We start from the raw sequence: 17,186 nt of genomic DNA, 5'->3' as shown, positions 1-17,186 counted from the left end.
ATTTGTTTGTTTGTTTGTTTGTCACAGGTATATAGCCAACCATCTCACACAAAGCAACTCCGGGAGGCATACCACAATTAAATAAAACAGCAGATAGATTAAAAAAAACAATCATCATAAAAAGAAAAAGTAAAGTTGTCAAAGGTTATTCTTTCATTAGTATAAACAGTATTCTTTCTTTAAAAAAAACCTTAAGAATGTTCAATAGCATATATAATCTCAGAATGGACCTGGTTTGTTGCAAAATAAAAGGATTCCAAGGCTGTGTTCCCACAACAGTCAAAACCATGAAGTAGCTGATCAGATTTTAGCATTGTGTGAATCCACCCTACAGTACATGATCCCTTTTTAGTTCCATGCGTTGTGCATCCCCAGAAAATTGGAAATATACCTGTGGCTAAATTAAGGACAAGTAAGCATGTTGTGTGAACACTAGTAAAACATTTTCAGGAACATTTATGAACCAAGTACTGAGGGGGAAAGGCAGCCATCACCATCCTTCTTGCCTGCAGCAGGACTGGAATTCAAACCGGGAAGAGACCATCCTGTGCTCCTTTGAGCACTGCAGCCCCAAACAAAATCTCTTGCATTTCAAACAGTGTCATGCATGTTTTGGCCAAATGTCTTTTGTTATTTTTTTTTTCTCTTTGAATTGTATTTTCATGGAACTTGAACAGCGGCCATGCAAATCCAAGGACCAATTCACACAATTATGTACCTCAATCGTTTTCTCAATTTAACAATTGACAATTCTTTGCTGAATGTGTGAATTAATTTGACTGAAAAGCATTGTGCGTGAGATGAAATGCAGGCTCTGTCTTGGGCAAATGATCTCTGCTGGATTGGCTTCACATGGCTTCCCAGCCCTTTTTTGGCGGCCCTCACAATTTGACTGCATAAGAAATGAGAAGAAAAATCAATGCACCAAGAAGCTTAATGCACCAATTTTGAATAAAAGCAAAACAGAAAAAAAAAAAAAAAGGGAGGGGAGAAAGATTTTGGCTTCAACCACCTGCTCTTGGAAATTAGAGTTTTAAAAAGGGTGGTTCCTTGCCACAAAAGCTGACTATGCTGCCATATGCAGTTCAACGCATACATCCACCTTCCACAACCTGGTGCCTTACAGATGCATGGGGATCCCAGTTCCAAAAAATCTCAGCTACCCCAATGGCCAAGCTGATGGAAAATCCCGGGAACTCTAGCCTCAACATGTTTAGAGGGCACCATACATCATGACACAGATATTCTCATTTCCACCAACCCCAGAGCATTTAAATCTAGTTGGTAGTTGGTCAAGAATCAATACAACACCAGGTACCCATTCCAGACGCATATGTGTGTACTTGAGCATGTGCGCACACATGTGCACACACACATACATATTCACTGTATTTTCTCAGTTGTTATTAGAGGTGTCCACAGGGTATGGTAAAAAAAAAAAAAAATCAAGATGGTGGCCACAATGGAACAATCAAAGCTCCATTTTTTTTTTCAGCATGTGACATTTTTATCATACCATGTGGATACCCTGGTTCCTGACTATGGGCTACAATCTTTCCTCTACATCACCCTTTTTAGCCTACCGTCACTCTCATTTCCAGTCCATTCCTTCCTCAGCAGTCTGACTAAGGACAGCAAGGTTCCATTTGTGTGTGGATGGAATGCTTAACCAGCAGCCAAATCAGCCTGTGATCTAACAATTAATTACCAAACTTTTGTTATTCTGCCTGCCAGAATACAATTAGTTACCAAACTTCTGTTATTCTGCCTGCTTCGTGCTCACCTCCTCCTTTCAGAGGCCCATCAGATAGCACCATACAATGGGAGCCCGCAATTGTTTCTTAAAATAACAGTCTCGAGGTCTGTCACTGTCATACATCAGAGACACAAGTCAGGCAGCATCAGAGAGCAGAGAGATAAGCCATGGGGTTTGATGTAGGGCACTTAGCAGATAGGCATATGGTAACTCTTTCTGCATCTGGACAATTAATCACAGACGCTTCCTCTAACGTACTACAATCTCCTTTGCCCCCCCCCTTTTTTTAAAGGATCATGCTAAATTTCTTGCCACCAGTTTTGTTTGTTTTTTTAAATGCTGCTACCTAGCCCTTTTCTCTTACTGCCATCCAGAGGGGAACATCTGTATTTAGCGATAGAGGGGGTTGCAATTAGATGTTGGAACTCTAGAATACAGAGGAAGCTACCTTAAACACAGTCAAGCTAGTCGTCTATCTAGCCCAATATTGCCTACTGTAGCCTACCCAACTTGGATGTCCTCCCAAAAGTGTGGACTTCAATTCCCAGAATTTTCAGCAACAGTCATCTGGTTGGGTTATTTGGAGAATTGGGCTCTTTCTATCAGGAAGCTCAGCTGCCCAGGTTGGGAACAACTGTTTATTCTAACATGCAGGCAGTGGATAATGAAATCATGAGAAAGACTGTGAACAGGACTGTCCATGTCAAAGGTGATTTCTTTCTCGCCTCCCCCCTCCCCCGCCCTTTTTCCAGAGCTTTTGACTAACTCTGCATTCTGCTGCAGAGTGAAATTTCAGACATTTGTGCCTGTCTCTTCCCACCACAGTTTCTGGAGAATGGGAAGAGTGGGCACAATTGTTTAGAATTTCACTTCTTAGCAGCCAGCCTTACAAGTTATTTTTTTAACTCGTAAAGTTATTTTTTTAAAAAGACAAAATAAAGATTGACTTTCCTTGATATCTCCACCAATGCATAGTAATGTGGCCACTTCAAGAGGTTCTGGGAAGAAGGCTCCCATCTTCAGTTAGCTGTAGGTATGCGGAGCCTTTTAAGAAAGAAAGCTCTCTACTGTTGCATAAATTATAGACAGTAATTGCAACTCCTACCTTTCCCCATTGTGGATAATGGGATGGTTGCTGGATGTTGTCCCACCATGGATTTGCTGACAGTAAAATCCCCTAGTTATATCCATCAGTGATGGCACTGTTGCTAATCCCTAGCCATTGGGCATGCTGGAGCATAATGCTTTGCACACAAAGACCCAGATTCAGTTTATGGCCTTTTAAGTTAACAGGTGAGGTGAAAGACTTCTGCCTGAAGCCATTACAGTGATGATGCTACTATGTCAAGCTGAGAGCCTCCAAACTTTGGGAGGTTTTTCATGTCACCTGTTCCATTGCCCTTTTTTTAATTTGGGATACCCAAGACTAAACCATGGCTTTTCTGATCACAAGGCACGTGGTCTGTGTGTGAATTTCTCTACTGTATCAGGGCCAAGTAAGGACTTTGAGATTCTGCACCTCGTCTAGTCTCAGAGGATGCAGGAGGTCCAAGGAGCTAAAGCTTAAAATGCAGTAGATCCAATTCTTGTTAGCCAGGCAGGGAGAAAGCCATACTCTGGGTTTGTAGCAGGCTAGGCCAACTCAGAACCTTTCTCTTGCATGCCAGTTGCAGGGACTTCTTTGTTTCCTTCTTCCACTCCCTTGTCTCCAGGTAGAGACTGCTGAAACCTGAGTATAGACAATACTTGACAAGATCCCTAACCTAGTGCTTGGTTATAGAAACCTGAGAGCGTCTCAGGCACATGTCTCTCCGCTTGACTCCTGATTCCAGGAACAGCATCATCTTAGACCAAGGATGAAATAAGACCATTTAATAGTCTTCCCACTGCAGCAGTACAAAAGAGCTGCTCTCCTTTGTAGCATTGCTATGAGCAAACCTCTGGCTAGTATGCAAATTCTGTGGTTGCCCCTAAGGCTAAAGCTGTATATATGTGTGACAGTCAGAAAACCATGATTCTAGCAGAAATCTCTGATTTCAAGGTTATCCACAACATGAGCCCCTTAAAGAATCATTATACTTCTGAATTTAAAAATGCCGTAATATATTCAATATTCCTAATGAGACACAAAGGCAGAAGCTTTAAAGAGGGAAATCCAAACTCAAAATAAGGAAGAATTTCCTGACTGAGAGCTATCAAGCAGTGGAACAGCCTGCCTCCTGGAGCCAGAGGTGCTCTATCACTAGAGGTTTTCGAAAAAAGATTGGACAGGGCTTTGCTGGGAACGGTCTGATGATTCTTCTCCTGGGCAGGGGGTTTGACTAGAAGAACTTCAAGATCCCTTTCAAACCTATGAATCCATGAACTTCTGCTGGCAACATCTTCATATCCATAATAGTAGCCTTAGAGGACTGAATTTATGGGAAAAAATTTATGCTAAAAAGCAAAATGTTTGCTAAAATATAAGATGACTTGTTTTGTTCCCAGTATTGATTCACTGGCTGATTGCTTAAAACATTTCTAAATAGCAAGGAGGTTTACATTTTGCAATAATATTTTTAAAATGATGTGTAATTGAGCCTTAGGAAAGAAATGTCCTTGAGTTGCCTGTTCTATGTTCCATGTAGCCTATTGTTTAGTATAAAACCAAATATATCTATTTTCACTTGACAAATGTTGGACACTGTGCTATTGTGGAGATTTGATCCATCAGCTACAGACTGAATTATGTGCCAATGATAGCACATTAATGTTAAATAATTACAGATTTGGAGGATATGACTTGAAGTAGTTCTGTAGAAGACATAAGGCTGTCATATGCCTGGCAGTAAGATTCTGCAGTAAACACACACACACACACACACCTTTCTAGGAAATTGCCTGGCACCATGCAGTGCTGACGTCTACCTGTGATGTTTTAAAACAAGTGTTTTGACATCACTAAAGGATCAGAGCAAAGAATTCACTGAGGCTAGAACAGCAGAAATGAATTGGAAAATAGCTTGAGGGAGGAGAATGCAAAATAACTGGGCTTCCTCAAAAATATAGAATGGAGTAGGACTGAAATCATACAGATGGATACATCTGAGGATTCCCAGAGGATTGCTGAAAGAAAATAGGCTGTTTCATGCTGCCATTCAAGTCTCACAGGTTTGTTTGTTTTTTACTCTTTGCTCGTGTAGTCAAAGGGCAGTGTTATACATGCTGAAGTCTATGTCTTTCTAACTTTCTAATGCAGTCTTCTTCAATCTGGTGGTTTCCAGAGATGTTGGGACAACAATTCCCAGAGTGTCCAGTCCCCACAGGGCACAAGGTTGGGGAAGACTGTTCTAATGCTTGGGCATTTAAAGTGCTTGGAACTGAAATTCCTTCAGTATTCTTCATGCATTAGGTCCAGAACCTTACTTTCTTGAGCAGGAGGAAGCTCCACAAGAAGGCACTACAGACTGTGTTTCCTTTATTGGAAATCTGTCCCCCTGCCCCCACCCCACCTCCCCAGAGTATCCAGAGTTGATCAAAAATGCCTCTTTGTATTGAAATGCAAACACAGGGATTTTGTCTTTAGGCCTCTGTAAACACATGAGGTGTGTGAAAGAAAGAGGCTGCTATTCCATTATATTCATTGAAGTGAAGGCTTACTACTTTGAGCAAGCATTGCTAGATCTATATCTAGGAGTATCAGATTATTCTCTGGGTGTTCATTAGCAAGCAATCAAATAAAACAAGACGAGATTACTGTCTCTTTAATTGACACACCACAACAGCTTTTTCAGTGATAAGAGCATTGTATCATAAAAATGCTAGCTAGTCTGTGCTTGAAATACATATTCATCCTTCCTATTGTAGAGATGGCCTGAGCTTGTTTTGCAATCCAAACAAGTACAAATGTAGCTTTCATTCAGCCATCACAATCATTCCTGTGGGAGATATAAGGAACAAGGAGAGTCAGTTGTCCAAGGCTATTCACAACATTTATTGCTAGCTGACGCCATAATAGCTCAACATAAATTGCCACCCACACATACAAATATCTATCATATCCATGTGAAACTGGTCAGTATAAAGTGCTATCATACAAGAAGAGAAACTTATATTCCTAAAGACTGAAACTTATTTCCATCAAATACTTAAACCATCCAGGGGTGCTTGTAGAGCACTTAGTGATATATTTATTGATTTATTTGACAATGAATAATAATATTTCTTCACTTCAATCTCAAGACAGCTTATGATAGTGCTCAAATCAACTTTTAATAATTTGAAAAACAACCGTTAATCCTGAATAAATCAGCAAGCCTGTAACCAACTAAAAGAACATTCTAGAAAGCTTGGACTTTCTCTTGGTGCTAAAAGGAAATCAAGGTTACCGTTAGGGTCAACTATAGGGGAATCTCCCTGGGAGAGCATCCAAAGTGAGGCTGCCACACACACTAGGTCCTTTTTCAAGTCACTCCCATCATCATCATTGTCAAAGATTTGAAGAGAAGTCTCTGCTGAGGATTCCAGAATGAGGTAACTTCATGGGGCAGAAAAGCTATTTGTGGAGTCCTTGGGGTTCTCTGAGCTTGGTTGTTTTCTTGAAGATGTTTCATTACCTGGATAGGTAACATCTTCAGTGCTAGAAGGGAGTGGGGTTTGCTCTCTGTTGAATAGCTATTTAGTTAGTTAGTTAGTTTCTACTCTACTTTAATCTAGTAAATATTCAAGGGTGCTAACAAAATTATAAAAAGCAAAATAGAAATCATTCTAAAACATTAAAACATAAATTAAAATTACTACTAAAATCAGGAGGTGCTTTTTTACAAAATATTTGGGATTTGATTCCAAAACGTTGTTTTGGAGTTGATGGGAATGCACGCATCTCACCTGTGTGCAATTCTTTAAAAGGGCCTAATCTTTTCCCAGCATCTCTTAGTTGCCCTCTGCAGCTGCCACATAACCCCAAGAATGACACATTTTAATATAAGGAATGAAAAAAAAAAAGGAAATCTGGATTTAACCCAAATACGTTCCAAAATTTTAAGCTGTACCAAACCAAACACTGTTTCTACATCCAGCAAAACCACCTCTTTCAACCTCCAGCAATGGAGAAACAAAAATGGGAGATGAACTGCTTGATCACGAGCAATCATGGGAAAAGATATTTGTTTGAAAAATGATTGATTTCTTCCTCAGCAGCCTCTGACTCAGTATTATAAAGGCAAGCATAAAAATGCTGATTTAAAAGACCAGAGTCACTGTATGCTTTACTCTGAGTAGTCTTAATAGTAGAAATAATATAATGTTGCTGCAGTTTTAACTGAGAGGCCAGTAATTTTCCATGTTTTACCATATGTTTTTGGCTCCTTATTTTTTTCTTTTTCCCATTTCTTTTTGTTTTTCTTTTTTGTATCTTTTTCTTCTTTATGTTTATACATTAAAACTATTTTTAAAAAAAAACAAAAAAGAAGTACAATGTGTATAAACAAAAATATAGTTGCAAAGAATGCAGTTGAAGAACAAGGAAGCAGAGAAAATGTAGAGCAATTTTAAGGAAAAATTGTTTGGAAGAGAAAAAACACCAGGAGCCTCCAGCAGAATCAATGGAATTGAAAACAGCAATAATTAAATTATTTGGAATGAATCAGAAGTGAGGAAATGCTGGAAGGATTATTTTACAGGTTTGAATGGGAATGATAGGGATATGTTGAAGAATGGAATTGAAATGAATGCTATAAATATTTGTGTCCAAGAAAAAAAGATGAAAAGAAGTCAGAATGTTGAAAAAAAATAGTAAGGCTACAGGTGTAGGTGGCATAATTGGAGATATGTTAAAATATGGATGTGGTTTGCTTATGGTATGGCTAATTTGTTCAGTGTTGTGAAGGCTACATTAGTGCCTCATGATAGTAGAAAGAATGTTGCAATTGTTCCCATTATATTGAGGAAAATATAGGGAAAATGTATGTAAAATTACAGGGGGAATAGTTGGTTAAGTGGGTCTGGAAGGTATGCAGAGTGTGAGAAGCTACAATGAGCACATTCTGCAATATGCCAGGCAGGGGATGTGCAGCCCAGATTGTTCCTCTTCGAACAGGTCACTGAAAAATGTGTGAACAGGAAAGTATGCCTGTTGATTTAGAGAAAGGGTGCAATAAAGTGAATAAGCTTGAATTATGGACTGTTTTGCACAAATACAGAATTGAAGTTGCTTGCCAAATGCAGTCAGAATGTTATACAGTGGAGGTAAAGCATCCATGAGAATAAATGGAACGCTTAGAGAACGGTTCAATGCTGAGCAGGGAGTAAAACATAAATGTGTGATGCCTCATTGGTCGTTTAATACTTTTATCATTAAATGTATAGAGAATGCTTGTAGAGATGTTAGAATAGTGTTGGTTGGGGGTGGGAATACACATGCACTTTAATGTGTAGAAAGTGTGGGGTTTGTTGGTGGAGAGCCCAAATGATCTGCAGGGGTTGTTAGATAGGCCATATGATGCAATGAAGAATAATGGATCTGAAAACTAATATACCAAAGACCAAAATAATTGTCTCTGACACAGAGAGTAAATGATTCTAATTTATAAATATACAGCAAAAAACAAAGCAAACAGATGAATTAGGGCGCTTTGGTAGAATGTTTACTGAAGATGAGTAAATGGTTGAAGAAATTTTGAGATGTGAAATGCTGCTTGAAAAGTAGTGGGTGTTATATGATCTGTTGTGAGGAATCATGTTCATTGAAAGAAACAACAGTGGCTGTGTATATAAGCATGCTTCTACCTACTTTGTTATTTGGAAGTGAAAGTTGGAGATATCAGGAGAAACAGAAAGATAAGTTGAATATTTAGTCTTTTTAAAATAATACTGATGTTTTTATTCTGGAATTTTTTAATGTTTGTTTTTTATGGTTGTTTTTTACTGTACACTGCCCAGAGTCATGTTTGTGAGATGGCCAGCTATATAAATGTGAAGAAGGAAGGAAGGAAGGAAGGAAGGAAGGAAGGAAGGAAGGAAGGAAGGAAGGAAGGAAGGAAGAGGGGGAGGGGAGGGGAAGGGGAAGGGGAAGGGGAGGGGAGGGGAAGGGGAGGGGAGGGGAAGGGGAAGGGGAAGGGGAAGGGGAAGGGGAAGGGGAAGGGATAGACAGTGGGAATGGGAAGTGTGTGTGATAACCCAAGAAGGGACTGGGTCAAGAAGGAATGAGTGATGAATGAATGTTGATTGAATAGAAAAGTGAGCCACCAGAACGAAAGATGTAAATTGAGGTGATTTTGTCACATAGAGAAACTAAATGAGGATCAAATCATAAAGCAAATATATGAAGAAAAAATGAATGAACTGAGAAGTAAAAATCAGAGAAAGCTGTGATTGGATGGAGTTGATAAGATCTTGAAAAAAAGAGAGGTGAGAAATTTAAAAGCAAAAGGCAATGTTTGAAGCAGTGTGTGGACATTATGAAAGCAAGGCTGATTTGCAAAGACAGAAAGACATGGAGAGATACAATGAATGGTATTGCCATAAACTAGATTTATCTATACATTTATCTTGATCTATCTATTTCTTGTTCCTTGTCTGCACTCTGCATAAGATTCATATCCCAAAAGGGATATGAACATGATGTAACTTCTAGACACTTTTTTTAAAAAATAACTTTATTAAATTTTAAAATTAAAAACAGTAAAAACTAACAAAAACTAATACTAAGAGAAGAAAATATGAAAAAGAAAGGAAAATTAGAAAAAATAATGACCAAGGTTAAAAGTGTGAAAAAACAAAGAAAAAGAAAGATAAAGAAAGAAAAAGAATTGACTTCCAACCCTCCTCACAACAGATATAAGTAACAGTATACAGTACATCAATCTCTTACTCTAAGTTGACAATATAACTTTCATTATTACTATCAACCCATTATTTCTAATAATCAAATCCATACCACATAATTTCATTTTTTTCTGTTTCCTGCAGAAAGTCCAAAAAAAGTTTACAATTAACATTAAAATTACACAATATCTTTTCTCATATCAAACATCAATTTCACCATCTTAGCCAACACTGTCAGTTTCACCATCCATTCTTCCATTGTAGGTAATGTCATATCCTTCCACCTTTGCACATATAAAAACTTACTGCTGTTATCATATATAAGAACAAAATTCCATAAAGTTAATAAGAAATGTATTTTAACCTTAGTCAAAAATAAATCCATTTTATAATCCAATTTATCATTTTCTAAAAAAAACCCCAAAACCAAATGAACCCCCCCCCCCCAATACCATCCTTAAAACCTTGTCATTCAATCCTGGTCACAAAAAATCCTATTAGTAACTACCAAAAACCTCAACATATATATTAACCATAACCAAATAAGTTCACTTTGTAAACCTTCTATTTACTTTTAAAGAACTTAATCTTTAATCCTTTCAGATAATGTCCTACAAGTTGATTCCCCATCATTCTCTTCTTGTCTTCTCTCAGAAACAAGCCCAGTAATTTCTCTTTGTCTCTTCCCTCACCAGTTCAACACATTCCTTTTGCAAATCCAAGATAAAAAGTCTTTCCAAGTCACTCTTTTCCATTTTTTGTGCATCCTCTTTGATATTGTTGTCAGGTTCGGTCAGCACGGAGCTTCGGGGAAGCTCGCAGCCAGACCACGCAAACTCCACCGGCGGTAGCTAGCGAGGAAAAGAGGAACTGAAAGCGCAGCTAATTAATGGGCCACCTGCACCCAGCCAAACAGGAAAACCGCAGCGGAAGCTTTAACTATACACTGATAACGGCGCGAGCCAACAATGAACGGGGCCGCAGGCAGCGAAACAAGATCACCGCGCAGCACAGAACCCTCCGGCTTGCACATAACGGGGGGGGACCAACCCAAGCCGGAGGGGACTGCCAATCAAGGACAATGGACCCTGACCGAACCTGCCATCATGGACAATCAAGAGGGATTATTGGGGGGCCGATAATCCGCAGCGGTAACGCGATCGCGGGGCGGAAAAAAGCGCGGGAAGGGGGGAATATAACGAGTGATGCAATTGTACCAAGCCAGTCCTGGCTTTGCTTGTGACTGCTACGTTACGCATGAGTAAATCTCTTTTGTGAGCCACACGTGTCACGAGAGTTTCTCTGTCGAACGGGGCAAACCTTACATAAAGCCAGGACTCATCGTTAGCGCTACCCGGTACCACTGAGGAGCGTTTCCCTTTCTAATACAGGCATGACCAGCGACGAGGAATCCGTGGGTCAGCTGGAGCACGAGGAACCCAGGCTCGAGGAGGGATGGTCAGAGCCACCCAGGAGCGACGGGACAGCGGCCAGGGCCGGGGACCCTCCAACCGAGCGGTGGTCGATGTGCGTGAACCAAGGGCTCAGGCGTCACGATGACCCGGGGTTCGGGGCCCCGGAACCGCGAGTGGGATGAGAAGCTCGCCCGACTAGAGGAGAGGGTCGAGCGGCGCCTAGACGCCGTGGAGGCGATGCTCCAGACCTTGCTACAGAGAGCGGGACCATCGGCGGTGAGCGATGGCACGAGCAACAGGGGTGGCAGTCCGGCACCCCAGCCGGCACCGCCCACGATGCCCCGGTCGGTGGACCGACGGGCGGCGGACGCCCTGAGACTTCGAGGCATCACCGGGAAGTTCTCAGGGGACCCTGAACAGCTGCCGCACTTTTTGACGCACGTCAGGGGTTTTATGCAGAGGGGTGGTCACCTATTCGCTAGGGACGAGGATAGAGTATCCTACGTGGCCGAGCTGTTAGACGGCCAAGCGGCTAGCTGGGTGATCGGACTATACGACGCCAACGCGGCGGAACTGCGGAGTTTCCCGGACTTCATGCAGGTGCTCCAGGACAGATTCAAGGACACATTGAGCGCCAAGCGGGTTGAGGACGACATCCTGCAGTTCAGACAGCGGGACAAGTCGGTATCGGAGTACGCCCTGGAGTTCCGGAGGTTGGTAGAGAAGCTCACGGACTGGCCGGAGTCCCTGAGGGTGAAGTATTTTAAGAGGGGGCTCAATCCAGAGATCCTGGAGCGGACACTGGGACGGGATGACCCGTCCACAGTGAAAGATTGGATCTGGCTGGCCGGAACGGCGGAATCGGCGTGGCGGCAGATTCAACAAAGCGCGAGGCGACGGGACCAGACGAGGGACCGGCCGAGGGAGAGACCCCCAGAGGAAAGGCGGAGCAGTCGGCGGCAGTCCACCGGGGGGCGAGAGGCGACCAGAACCCCGAACCTGTGCTTCCGGTGTGGAGGCAGAGGCCACCGAGTGGCGCAGTGCCTGACAGAGCGGGAAGGAGCCTCACCACAGCCCGAAGTCAAGCCCCCGCGTCCTACCAGGAAAAGGGCCGGCGACCGACTGCGGAAGAGTGCAGTGGCGGCGGTGACCGAAAGAGGACGACGGGGGTGGTCGACCCCGGAGACGGCGTCCTCCGGAGAGGACTCGGAGCCGGCAGGAAACGAGGCGCGCTCGCACTGAACGGCATCCCAGTGCGAGCAGGGGAACCGAGGCGCGCGGACCCAATCGGGGATGAGGACTGCCCTCCGTTCCGGGTGAGGATACACATCCAGGGGGTGAGATCCGGAGGGGAGGCACAGCTGCGGGCGCTGCTGGATTCAGGCTGCACCCACTGCTTGATGCACCCAGCTGTGGTCTCAGGACTCGGAGTACAGCTGAGGCGCCTCCGGGAGCCCATTGCATTCAGCCAGCTAGATGGCACACTGGCAGGGGGGGGGGCAGCTCAGTATTACATCGAGCCGGTCCAGATGACGATCGGGAGCCACCGGGAAGAACTAAGATTTGTGGTGGTCCCGGTGGCCGACTACGCGGTGGTGCTCGGCTTGGCGTGGCTGTGGCAACGGAACCCACGGGTCGACTGGACAGCGGAGGCAGTGCGATTCGGGGTCGACAGGCCGGCGGAGTGCAAGAGCAGAGGGGACCGGGCCGTGGCAACGGGAGCAACCGCAACCACAGATGGGCAAGTGGAGGATCCGAGGCACAGGGAGACGAGGCGAGAGCAGACGGAGCCCGAGACCCGGGTGGCAACAGCAGCAACAGCAGCGCCGGAACCCCGGAGACTCGCAACGATCCCGAGGCATGGGGAGGCAGCAGCGACTGGCGGAACAACTGCAAAACGAGAGACAGAGTCCGGGGAACCCACAACGAGCAGCGGAATCCCGAGGCAATATCGAGACCTGGCGGCGGCGTTCGGGGAGAAGGAGTCTGACCAGCTCCCTCCACACCGACCCAGTGATTGCGCTATCGAGTTAGAGCCAGGGGCAATGCTGCCCAAACCGAAAAGGTACTCCCTGTCAATGAGGGAGATGGGGGCTCTGCGGGAGTTCATAGACAAGAACCTAGCGCGGGGATTCATCCAACCCACGAAGTCACCATTAGCGGCCCCGGTACTATTCCGGGAGAAGAAGGCTGGCTCGCTCCGGATGTGCGTGGACTACCGGGGGCTGAACGCAATCAGCACCGAGTACAAATACCCCCTCCCCCTGATGAAGGACTTAATGTCGCACCTATCTAAGGGGAGGGTGTTCACAAAACTGGACTTGCGCGAAGCTTACTTTAGGGTCAGGATCCGCGCTAAAGATGAGTGGAAAACGGCGTTCAACACGCCGCTCGGAAGCTACCAGTTTTCTGTTATGCCGTTCGGATTAAAAGGGGCCCCGGGGGTGTTTATGCAGCTAATAAATGAGGTGCTGCATGACCTACTCTACCGGGGCGTCCTGGTCTACCTGGACGACATCCTCATCTACACCGAAACCCTGGCGGAGCACGTGAGCCTGGTGCGCACGGTGCTCCAGAGACTGCTGAAGGCGCAGCTGTACGTGAAGCTATCAAAATGCGAGTTTCATCGGGAGCAGCTGGACTACCTCGGCTACCGGATATCCAGTCGGGGAATTGAGATGGACCCGGCGAAAGTAAAGGATGTTCTGGGCTGGGAAGCGCCGCGAACCCGGAGGCAACTTCAAAGCTTCTTGGGGTTTGCGAACTTCTACAGACAGTTTATCCCGAACTTCGCCCAAATCGCCCTTCCCCTAACAGACTTGCTAAAAACCAAGGGCACTGGAAAACCCCCCAAGCCCAGCATGACACTTGCGTGGACTGCAGAATGCCAGGGGGCATTTGAGGAGCTAAAACGGCGGTTCACAGCGGAGCCGATCCTGTGCCATCCCAACCCAGATCGGTGGTTTATCATCCAAGCAGATGCGTCAGACGTGGCAACGGGGGCGGTCCTGCTCCAGCCCAGCCCGGAGGGGGCCATCCACCCATGCGCCTACGCCTCCCGCAAATTCACAGAGACAGAGAGAAGGTGGATGGTGTGGGAGAAAGAGGCGTACGCCATCAAGTGGGCGCTAGCCACGTGGAGGCATCTATTGGAGGGGGCAGCTGAACCATTCGAGGTGTGGACAGACCACAAGAACCTCGAGGCCCTGAAGGCCCCGCGTAAGCTATCCCCCAAACAGGCACAGTGGTCCCAATACTTCAGGAGGTTCAGGTTCACCCTAAAACACATCCCCGGGAAGCGCAACTTCCTGGCAGATGGGTTGTCTCGCATGCCCCAGCATGCCAGCCTACGAGAGGAGATCGTGGACTCCATCATCCCTGCCAGCAGGCTGGCTGCAAAGGCGGTGACCCGGAGCCAGACCAAGGGGGAGCGACGGGACGCAGCGCCTGAGGTAAAGCAAGAGTTTGCGGAGGCGGCGGAGCGGGACGCTTGGCTCAAGCAAAACCGAGAAGCGCTAACCAGCCAAGAGGGTTTGTGGTGGCACGAAGGGAAGTTGTACGTGCCCGAGGGGTGCCGACGGGAGGTCATGGAAAGAGCCCACGACAGCTGGAACGCGGGGCATTACGGCTTCATGAAGACGCTCCACTTAATTCGGCGGCAGTTCTGGTGGCCAACACTCCGGAAGGACGTGGAGGCATACTCGGGGGGTTGCCCAGTGTGCGCGACGGCGAAAGGGGCCAAAGGCAAGCCCAGGGGGTTACTCCAGTCAGTAGCGGAGCCCGACGGCCCATGGCAAGAGATCGCCATGGACTTCATAGTAGAGCTCCCGGAGAGTAAGGGGAAGACCGCCATTTGGGTGGTTACGGACTTATTCTCCAAACAAGCACACTGTAGCGTGCCGGCGAGTCCCCACGGCAGAGAGGTTGGCGAGGCTGTTCGTGCAACATATTTACCGGCTGTACGGCGCGCCCCGACGGGTCGTCAGCGATCGGGGTGGCAACTTCATCGCGCAGTTCTGGAGGGAGTTCCTGAAGCGGGTGGGGACGAAGCAAGCCCTTTCCTCCGCAGCGCATCCGCAGACGGATGGAGCCACGGAACGCCTGAATGGGGGGCTCGAACAGTACCTGCGCTGCTATGTGGGGCACCAACAGGACGATTGGGCGGAGCTACTGCCATTCGCGGAAGTAGCATACAATAACGCCGTCCACAAGAGTACCGGCTTTTCTCCATTCAAAGTAGCCACCGGGAGAGACTTCGTCCCCATGCCGGAGTTGCCTCAGCTGGAATCCCAAATCAACTCCCTGGACACCTGGTTCGCCCAAATCGATGCCACCCAGCGAGCGGTGCACGCGGCATTGCAGAGAGCCAAAGCCGATTACAAAAAACACGCGGACCGCAAGAGACTCCCCGAGGGGCAGTGGAAAGTGGGGGACCAGGTGTATTTGTCAACCAAAAACCTAAAGACGCACCAGACATCGAAAAAACTCAGCCCGAGGTTTGTGGGGCCGTTCCCCATTGCAGAGGTCATCAATCCAGTAACCGTCAGGCTGACGCTCCCGAAAAGCCTCGGGAAGATCCACCCGGTGTTCCATTGCAGCCTGCTAAAGCTGCACCAGCCGGGGAACGCCTGGCACAAGGCAGAGGGGGTGCCACCACCCATCATGGTCGGTGGGGAGCAGCATTTCGAGATCAACCAGATACTGGACGCCCGGAGGCACAAGGGGCAGGTCCAGCTCCTAGTGCAATGGAAACATTTTCCCAAGTCCCACAGCGAATGGGTAAGCAAAACCCACATAAGAGCGCCGGACCTAGTGCGGGACTTTTACAATAAATACCCCGGGAAACCGAAATAAAGTCAGGGGGGGAGTTGTCTTCAGGGGGGCAGTATGTCAGGTTCGGTCAGCACGGGGCTTCAGGGAAGCTCGCAGCCAGACCACACGAACTCCACCAGCGGTAGCTAGCGAGGAAAAGAGGAACTGAAAGCGCCGCTAATTAATGGGCCACCTGCGCCCAGCCAAACAGGAAAACCGCAGCGGAAGCTTTAACTATACACTGATAACGGCGCGAGCCAACAATGAACGGGGCCGCAGGCAGCGAAACAAGATCACCGCAGCATCTTTGTTCATACCACCTCCATAATCTAGGTTTTTTTTAAACTCCAAATCCACATTCAAATCAGTCTCTACTTCCATTTCAAAATTAACCATCTTATCCAATCTTTCCTCTATCTTTTTTTCAAGGGGCTTGCATTTAGCTCCTAATTCATCAAACATTGATTGGAGTAAACTTAAAGAAGTCATTTTATCTTCTAATGGCTGCTCCAAAGGGCCTCCTCTAGCCATTTTTTCCCCTCAAAGCAAGCAACTGTAGGTATTGTATAAGTGAAAGTAAGCAGACAGTTCACACCCTCTAGTGCTTTCACAGTGTAATTACGGGCCACACCAGCCAAACATACATAGAGGGCTCAAATTACTATCTTCCTCTCTTTTGAAAATCCAGCCAATCAACAAGCATAACACAGGAAAAAAAATTCCCATAGAAAAATCAAATCTAATTAATACAGATAGGGTTTTGCAAAATTTAATTTTTAACAAATAAATCTTCCCCTTTCACCATAAGTAACTTTTATATCTTTTTTGTATTCTTATCTTCCAGCTTTCTGTGAATTGTTCAAATTACAGTAAAACTCTAATTCTTCTTTTAAAGTTATAGTCCCACAAATAATGAAAAAACATAAAGCAAATTACTTATCTGATGCAAAGAAAGGTCTCTCTTACATTGAAAAATAGTTATATTCCAAAGTGATTTAGCAATGGGGTTTGGCTGACTCTTGTGTCCATATCTAGGCTGCACCACAACTATGAATGAAGATGGATCCCCACCTCCCTGCTGCTCGCTTGCAAGCCATTCACAGTAGTTTCCGTTTCTGTGATTAACTTACAAAGAACGGTCACCCTGGACGCTGAATGGGTTGATTTCTCGCTTCCTCCTTAATCCAGAGCAAGTTGGGCGGCCAGTGCTTGCTGCCAGCCACCAATCCAGGTGCAGTGCCATCTCCTCTCTCATGGAGACAACTAAGCTGCCATTGTACCCACTGGAACTCTGACTTCTAGACACTTCCAGGGAAACCTATGTAGAGCAATGTGCAAATAGCTGTCACCAAATCTGACTAGAACAGGAGGGACTACAGCAAGTCCAGTAACTGCTAAGG

At 45.7% G+C, this 17,186-nt stretch overlaps 1 long non-coding RNA gene across 2 annotated transcripts in view; it reads left to right on the top strand.

Annotated features, from left to right (window-relative positions):
- Window positions 1-4,724: 4,724 nt before the first annotated feature.
- The window catches only part of LOC112542133 (uncharacterized), a 48,210-nt gene continuing 35,748 nt past the window's right edge, over window positions 4,725-17,186 (top strand). The window contains exon 1 of one of the 2 annotated variants that reach the window (XR_015794907.1): window positions 4,725-4,906. This is a non-coding gene — a long non-coding RNA (uncharacterized LOC112542133). The remainder of the gene's footprint in view (window positions 4,907-17,186) is intronic. The other variant, XR_015794908.1, reaches the window with a different exon arrangement.

This window comes from Python bivittatus, unplaced genomic scaffold (assembly GCF_059951505.1).
Source record: "Python bivittatus isolate LINGU-HERP-01145 unplaced genomic scaffold, Pbiv_v1 ctg000080_np1212, whole genome shotgun sequence".
Classification (NCBI taxonomy): domain Eukaryota; kingdom Metazoa; phylum Chordata; class Lepidosauria; order Squamata; family Pythonidae; genus Python; species Python bivittatus.
This window is presented reverse-complemented; position numbering and strand designations above follow the sequence as displayed.